At 41.7% G+C, this 6,812-nt stretch overlaps 1 long non-coding RNA gene across 1 annotated transcript; it reads left to right on the forward strand.

Annotated features, from left to right (window-relative positions):
* Positions 1–2,582: 2,582 nt before the first annotated feature.
* LOC109735268 (uncharacterized) lies at positions 2,583–5,745 on the forward strand. The gene is made up of 4 exons (XR_002226090.4): positions 2,583–3,051; positions 3,158–3,250; positions 3,783–3,893; positions 5,376–5,745. It is a non-coding gene; the product is annotated as an uncharacterized lncRNA (long non-coding RNA).
* Positions 5,746–6,812: the final 1,067 nt, after the last annotated feature.

A 6,812-nucleotide genomic window follows, 5' to 3' on the forward strand; every position in this document is an offset into this window, starting at 1 on the left:
CCCGCCCTGCTGCGTCGGCCGCTGTGCCTGAGCCACTCCTCCTCGCCGGCGCGCCCCTACGTCCGGGCGTACTAGAAATCCCCATATTTCCGACGGTGAAATGTAATGGCCGACGGGCCATCGGCCATTATAGTAATAGCCGATGATAGTGTCAATGGCCGACGGTTATTCTAAACTCACAAGTATTACTAGTAATAGCCGACGGTATGCTAGATTAACCGACGGTAAAAATCCAACCCTTGGGTATCCCATTTAATGCCCGACAGTTCATTGTAATGCCCGACGGTTTATGCTACACCCTTGGGAATTACATGTAATGTCCGACGGTGATATGTAATAGCCGACGGTGAAAATAAAGCTCTCACCTATGACTAAAAATGGCCGACGGTTTTTCATACACCCACGGGGATTACATGGAATGGCCGACGGTGAAATTTCATAGCCGACGGTGAAAAGAAAACTCTCACCTATGAGTGAAGATGGCCGACAGTACATGTGTGACTCTCGGTTATTTGAGAAATACCTGACGGGGGATAGCAATAGCCGACGGTCAACTTTCACTCCCACTAATATATGTTTCGGTGAACAACATCGATAAACATGTGGAATGACCGATGTTATATTGTAGATACTTTCCCTATAAGAAAATATCCAAGAATGAACATCTAACATTGTATTTGTAAGTGCATTACTCATGTAGTTTTTTACAATTAATGCGTTATGGCGTGGAATACTATGAACGCTTCTCGCCCAGCAGGGCATGGTAGCCGCTCTAGAAGGGCACGGTCTGGAAGGTCAGCTCCTCGATCAGATAGTTCTCGGGAGTGCCGAAGACCACATCGAGGGTGATCTTTCCCTTGCATTGTGCTTTCCCTACTTGGGATGACCCCTTTAAATGTAATTGAGCTATGCTAGATGCGAGTTGTGTCGAATTGCATTTTTTCCAACGTTCCCTCGTAAATGAGGTTTAAGCTACTGCAGTCGTCCATTAGTACCTTGTGTAGTCGGTATCCGTCCATGATGGGGTCGAGGACCATGGCGGCTGGGTATCGGTTAGATCGACCACTGGCTGGTCGTGCTGCTCAAACGTGATCGGCATGTTCAACCATGCCGCCGGGGGTGCACATATCAGGGCGTGGACGAGCTCCTGTAGGACCCGTTTTCTTTGGTTTCCTGACTTACATATTTGGTAAATCATCAGAACCTCAGGTTCTTCCGAGGAAATTGTGGGATGACTGATGGTGCCTATTTGAGAGGAGAGCCTCGCCTCCCTTAGCAACTTGTTTTACAACCCAACATGCTCGAAGGCCATGGGTTGGATTGGCGTTGAGCAAAGTAGAGTGTATAGGGCACGGTCAGTCGAGCAATCCGTCTAGGGCGGTCTAGGGTCCCATCTTCTTTCTTTTTCGCGCCTTTGATTCGTCTGAGTATACTGATTCCTGGGCTAGCTAGGCTTCTTCAATGGTGCAAAATTTTAACACCAACTCTGAAAGCTCAGAGAAGGTCTGAACTCGGCGCCGAGCGAGGGCATTCAACAATCCCTCGTCGTGACAGTTGTGGCTAAAGGCAACCAGTGTTTCCGTATGGGGCATCCAAGCAGTGGCTAGTGATTCACGAAGCTCGCGAAAAATCTAAATTAATCATTTAGACACTTATAATGCTAACTAAATTTTATTTAAATTATCTTCATCTTTGTGTTGGTTAAATCAATTCGAGATGAAAAAATTTCTACAAGCCTTAACCAATAGCTAATAGAACTTGATTTTGATTTACTTTTCATGCATATTAATAGTATATATTGACATGATGCTAGCAAATCGGTAAATTTATTAATATTTCATTCCACTCTCCTTGGAGTTTATTAGGATTGTTATCATTCGAGCTCTGATTTACTTTATTCCTAGGGAGTACTCCACTTGTTCATAAATGTGTGCCTCCATATTGAAATGTTTTGTATTCCCTCCGTTCCCAAATATAAGTCTTTCTAGGGATTCCACCAAGTGACTACATACGGAGTAAAATGAGTGAATCTACACTCTAAAATATGTCTACATACATCCGTATGTTGTATTCCATTTGAAATGTCTAAAAAGACTTATATTTAGGAATGGAGGGAGTAGCACACATTGGGCTGTAACTTTATACTGCATATGCATAACAATATATTATAGATGAGTACTTTGCGCACGACAGATTATATACAATTTACATGCAAAGATTCATGCCAACTATCGATTGATTCCTTGATTTGGGTCCAACTGAAGGCAGATTGTAGCATCAACCAATCGTACAAAGATCGATATGGCAATTTCGACCATGAAATTACTTTTGATGAGATATCTGAAATAATTACTTTCGAGTAGACATTTATTTTACCTGCAAAAGAGAGAGTAGATTTTCTTTACTGAGTTTCGCAAAAAAAAGATTTTCTTTACTGAATACGTATGGTATATATCTTTTCAAATTTCTTATGAAAAAAATGTCAGTTACGGCAGGAGCAGGAACTATTTTCACCTCCAGCCATTATTTACCTCTTGCCACTTACCATTTTTTTTGCATGCGGCCCATCTTGTATCCGCCATGTGCCCACGTCCTGCCATCCCATCCCTTTCCCTCTGAAACCTCCCAGTCCCACGCCGCATCTTCTCTTCTCCCAAGTCCCAACAACTTCTTCGCCGCCGCCGCCATGCGCCAACCCCGCTGTCGCCCGTTGATCCGGCTGCGCACCTCACCCTCGTCGCTCTCCCTGGCCCAGCAACATCACCCACTCCCTGCTCTTCCTCCCGACGCGGAAGTGTCCTTTCGAGTCTCGTCTCTGTCTTCGTGGTCCTCAGATCTGGCAGCCTCCGGCCACAACGCTGCCGGATCTAACCAACCAATAGGTGCTCGACGCCGCTCCTCAGGACCGCGTCGGTCTTCTTCGTCTGCTCTCTCTCTCTCCCTCAACCTCCCACGGCATGTATCGACCCCTTCTGAAACTCCTCATCCGAGTGGCCACCTGATGCCGCCGTGTAGAACACGCTCACTCCTGCCTTCGCCCGCCTGTACCAGGTCCGGTCGCCTCTTCCTTTGCGCAATTCCTCGAGCAGGTCATATATGTGGCGTATGTGTGTTGTTTAATGGATGGTGAGCTTATTTTCTGGTGGTTGGGGTCCAGGATTTGCTCCTGTGGTTCAAGTTGAATACTGGGGAGATGGAGATGGTGACATGGCTGGCTTCTGTGGTGGTGAGGTTCAAGTTCTACAACGAGGTCATGGTTGTTTGCATGTCTGCTTAGGTCTATTTTTTGTGTGTATGGTTGAAAAACAAAGCCATGCCTATTAGTTTGGAAAATAAAGTCAAGCTTATGTGTTAAAAATAGTTTGATTAACTAGCAAGTGGCCATTTTGCAACGGTGAGATGAGCTAGCTAGCTTGTGTTGATGCATGTATGTTTGGTCATGGTTAGCTAGCTGCAGCAGTTTGACTAGTACATAAGAGAAGAGACACTATGTCAGCATGTGCAATCAGAATCGGGATGTATACTTCACACTATTGTATAACTTAACTAGCAGTCCTCCATTCATGTAGATGTAGTACGTACATTCCTTGTTCTTTTTCCAAGTTTTTTCATCTCGCTTTTGCTTTTCTTTCAGTATTTTGTATTTCTGTAACATTTAGCTCCTGTTCCTAAGGCTGATGCATCCACTGACATGTCAACATCATGTCCTGTGTGTTCTTTCTCCAAGATGTAGTGCAGGGGTTCTTATTTGATGTTCTTATATACGCTATGTTATCATGCAGGTGGCCGTTGGGCCTATCTGAAGAGCAACAATGTAACGCTTTTGAGCTTAGGTACAAGAAGTCGTATTTGAAAGGGGACGAGATGATGTTCATCAAAATGAAACTGAAAAGGTTGGTCTATCATCTCTTAGTTATACATCACATTTAGTTATGCGCCAATTTATTTCTAGACAACATGAGCATGGAGAAACATATATGTGAAAGGTTGGTCTATCTGAAGAGCAACAATGTAACGCTTTTGAGCCAGCGTACAATGGCTTTCAAGACGCATGCTACAGATAACTTGCTTCGAGTCCTGCTCTTTTTATTTGAGGTGTTTTCTTAGCTTACCACGTTGCCTAGGTGGTACTATTGTAGTATATATAATGTATGCACATGCTTGTGCCCTATTTTCCTAGATGTGGCTCATAACTTAGAAATCTATCTTTTGGCTGTTTTCTTTACACTAAATCCATCTTAATTAAGGTGCCAGGGGAAATTTTTTGTTGAATTCATATAGGCAAATATGTTACTATAATCAATTACAATAAAATCATTTGCACAGAGAAAAATTCAACATTAGACAATATGATTTGGCATGTTTGACCCTCTGTCAGGCATCCTCCTTTCTAGCTTTTGTTTTTCCCTGTAATGGCTTTGCCTCTTTTGGTCCTGAACTTTTGAGACCATGATGCTTTTGAGAATGTATGGAAAGCTTGGTTTCATTATAGCAATGGAACCAGGGTCTAAAAAAGTGGACATTGTTGAGAAGAATTGGAAGTACATACAGAAATACTGGTAGCTTTAACCATGGAGAATGATTTTGACCTCTCATACGAAACATAAGAAGTGGCTTAATTTAATTAGGTATGTGTAGTATAATCTAAACTATTGTTGGTGGAGATTTAGTGTGAGCTGCTGCTATTTTATTTGTTTTGAATGAACAAACAAATTATATATTTCTTTACATGGCATTCTTAACCAGTTTACTGTATGCCCAAACTGCCCAGTAGTGGTTTGCTAGTCTACTACTGCAAAATATAAACGTTGGTATATACTTCAGTGGGGTTGTAGATGTCCATTGTACTTGGTTAATATATATTTTTGTAATCGCAACAAGCCAATGAACCGATTATCGACGCCGCATTGTATCTTTCAGATAAGTATTTTTTTTACCTGTATCACCTGTCCATCTTGGTGTAACCATAGCACATGCGGGTTCTGGAGATATGATTAATAAAATTAATTAGAAAAATGTCATGTTCTTTGAATTATATGAATGTTACAAGTAATTCGAAAAGCATGATGTATTCTGAACCGTTGCAAACTTATTATGAAATTGAAATCAGTGTGGTTTATTGGTAGATTATTCCTTTAGTACACAGAGCAATGTGTAGTCCTCAATCTTTATTATTTGGAGTATGTGTTCCTGGTGATTCATGTTACCCTGAAAATTGCATGTGAAGGATCAAAAGGTTAATACGTAGTGATACTGTTAGATAGCAGCTAACCAGTCAATTAGAACATCTAAGTTTTGTCATTGTATGCTCAATTAAATTTCAACTAGATTACACAATTTTCATCTCCCTTACAACTACTCTAATCATTTCTTAGGAGTGGGAAACAATACCGGAGGAATCGTGATCTATGGCAAGGGTGATGATGTCTATGGCGATGATTGTCATGATCTATATGGCAATGGGCGTTATGATCCATATGGTGATGAAGATGAGTCTGATCTTTCTTCAGGATATGCAACAAAGTGAACTTATGAAGTTTTGGTCAATTTTAGCTTATGCATAATGCTTGGACCATTATATCTTAATTACTATTTTTGTTTAGCACTTCAAACTTCCTAGATAGATCATTATGATCGATGTAATTTGGATCCGCTAAATATACTATATGTTACTTGGTCATGTGTGGTTGTGCAATTATAAGATAGTATATTTGAAGTGGAAAACAATCCTTTTGGGGTGATTAATGGCCTACCATACAACAACAGAGACTTCACTCTTGATGAATCTGTATATTGATGTTGTTTGTCAGGCTCTCAACGGTAGGAATCCCTGAAGGGGTGTATACACAGTCGGCGATCATAATAGCTTTCGGTTTCATTCTCCTCCTGGTTATAGCAAACCCCGAAGGGTTTCATTCTCCTCTCGGTTATAAGAAACCCCAAAGGGTCAAATATACCGTCATCTATTGTGAAAGCCGACGGGAAGTAATAACGGTCAGAAAATAAATATTCTACGGGGAACCGTCAGCTATAAGCGTTGTCGAGTTTATGTGAACCGGCTGGAGACCAAAACATGCCCGACGACTCATCGTCAGCTAATTACCGCCGGAGAAGGTATTAACCAAAAGTACCATCGGCTATAAGTGTAATGGCCGACCAAGCATAGCCGATGGGAGATTGCCGACGGTGTACCGTCGGTTATATGTAAATCCGACGGTAATTTGACCCTCGGTTATAATGAAAAATCTAGTAGTGTACGTCGCGCTCGGGTTCGCCCCGTCGGGCGCCCGTGCCCGCGCCCAATACCCGCACCCGCTATGGCCTATGGGCCTTTGACAGGCGGGGCCCAGCCCCTGAGAACGTTTTAATAAAAAAAGAGATTTTAATAATAATAATAATATATTAATTAATTAACTTATTATGTTTAATTAACCTAATTAACTAGTGTTAACTAATTAAGCAGTAATTAGATTAGTTAAACCCTAATTAGAATAAACAGAGCATGACATGCGGGACCCACACGTCAGTTTGACCCAGTCAACGTTCTGTTGACTGCTGACGTCATGCTGACGTCATGATGATGTCAGCATACACTATTCTGGATAATGTTGATTTAAAATAATTAAATAAATTCTAAAAATGATTAAATCATTTAAAATTAATATAAAATAAACCGTGCCTCAGATGGAAAAACTTTGTACATGAAAGTTGCTCAGAACGACGAGATGAATCCGGAAACGCAGCCCGTTTGTCCGCCACACATCCCTAGCATAGCAAACACGCTACTTTCCCCCCCCGGTTCATCTGTCCGA

This window comes from Aegilops tauschii, chromosome 5 (genome assembly GCF_002575655.3).
Source record: "Aegilops tauschii subsp. strangulata cultivar AL8/78 chromosome 5, Aet v6.0, whole genome shotgun sequence".
Taxonomy (NCBI): domain Eukaryota; kingdom Viridiplantae; phylum Streptophyta; class Magnoliopsida; order Poales; family Poaceae; genus Aegilops; species Aegilops tauschii.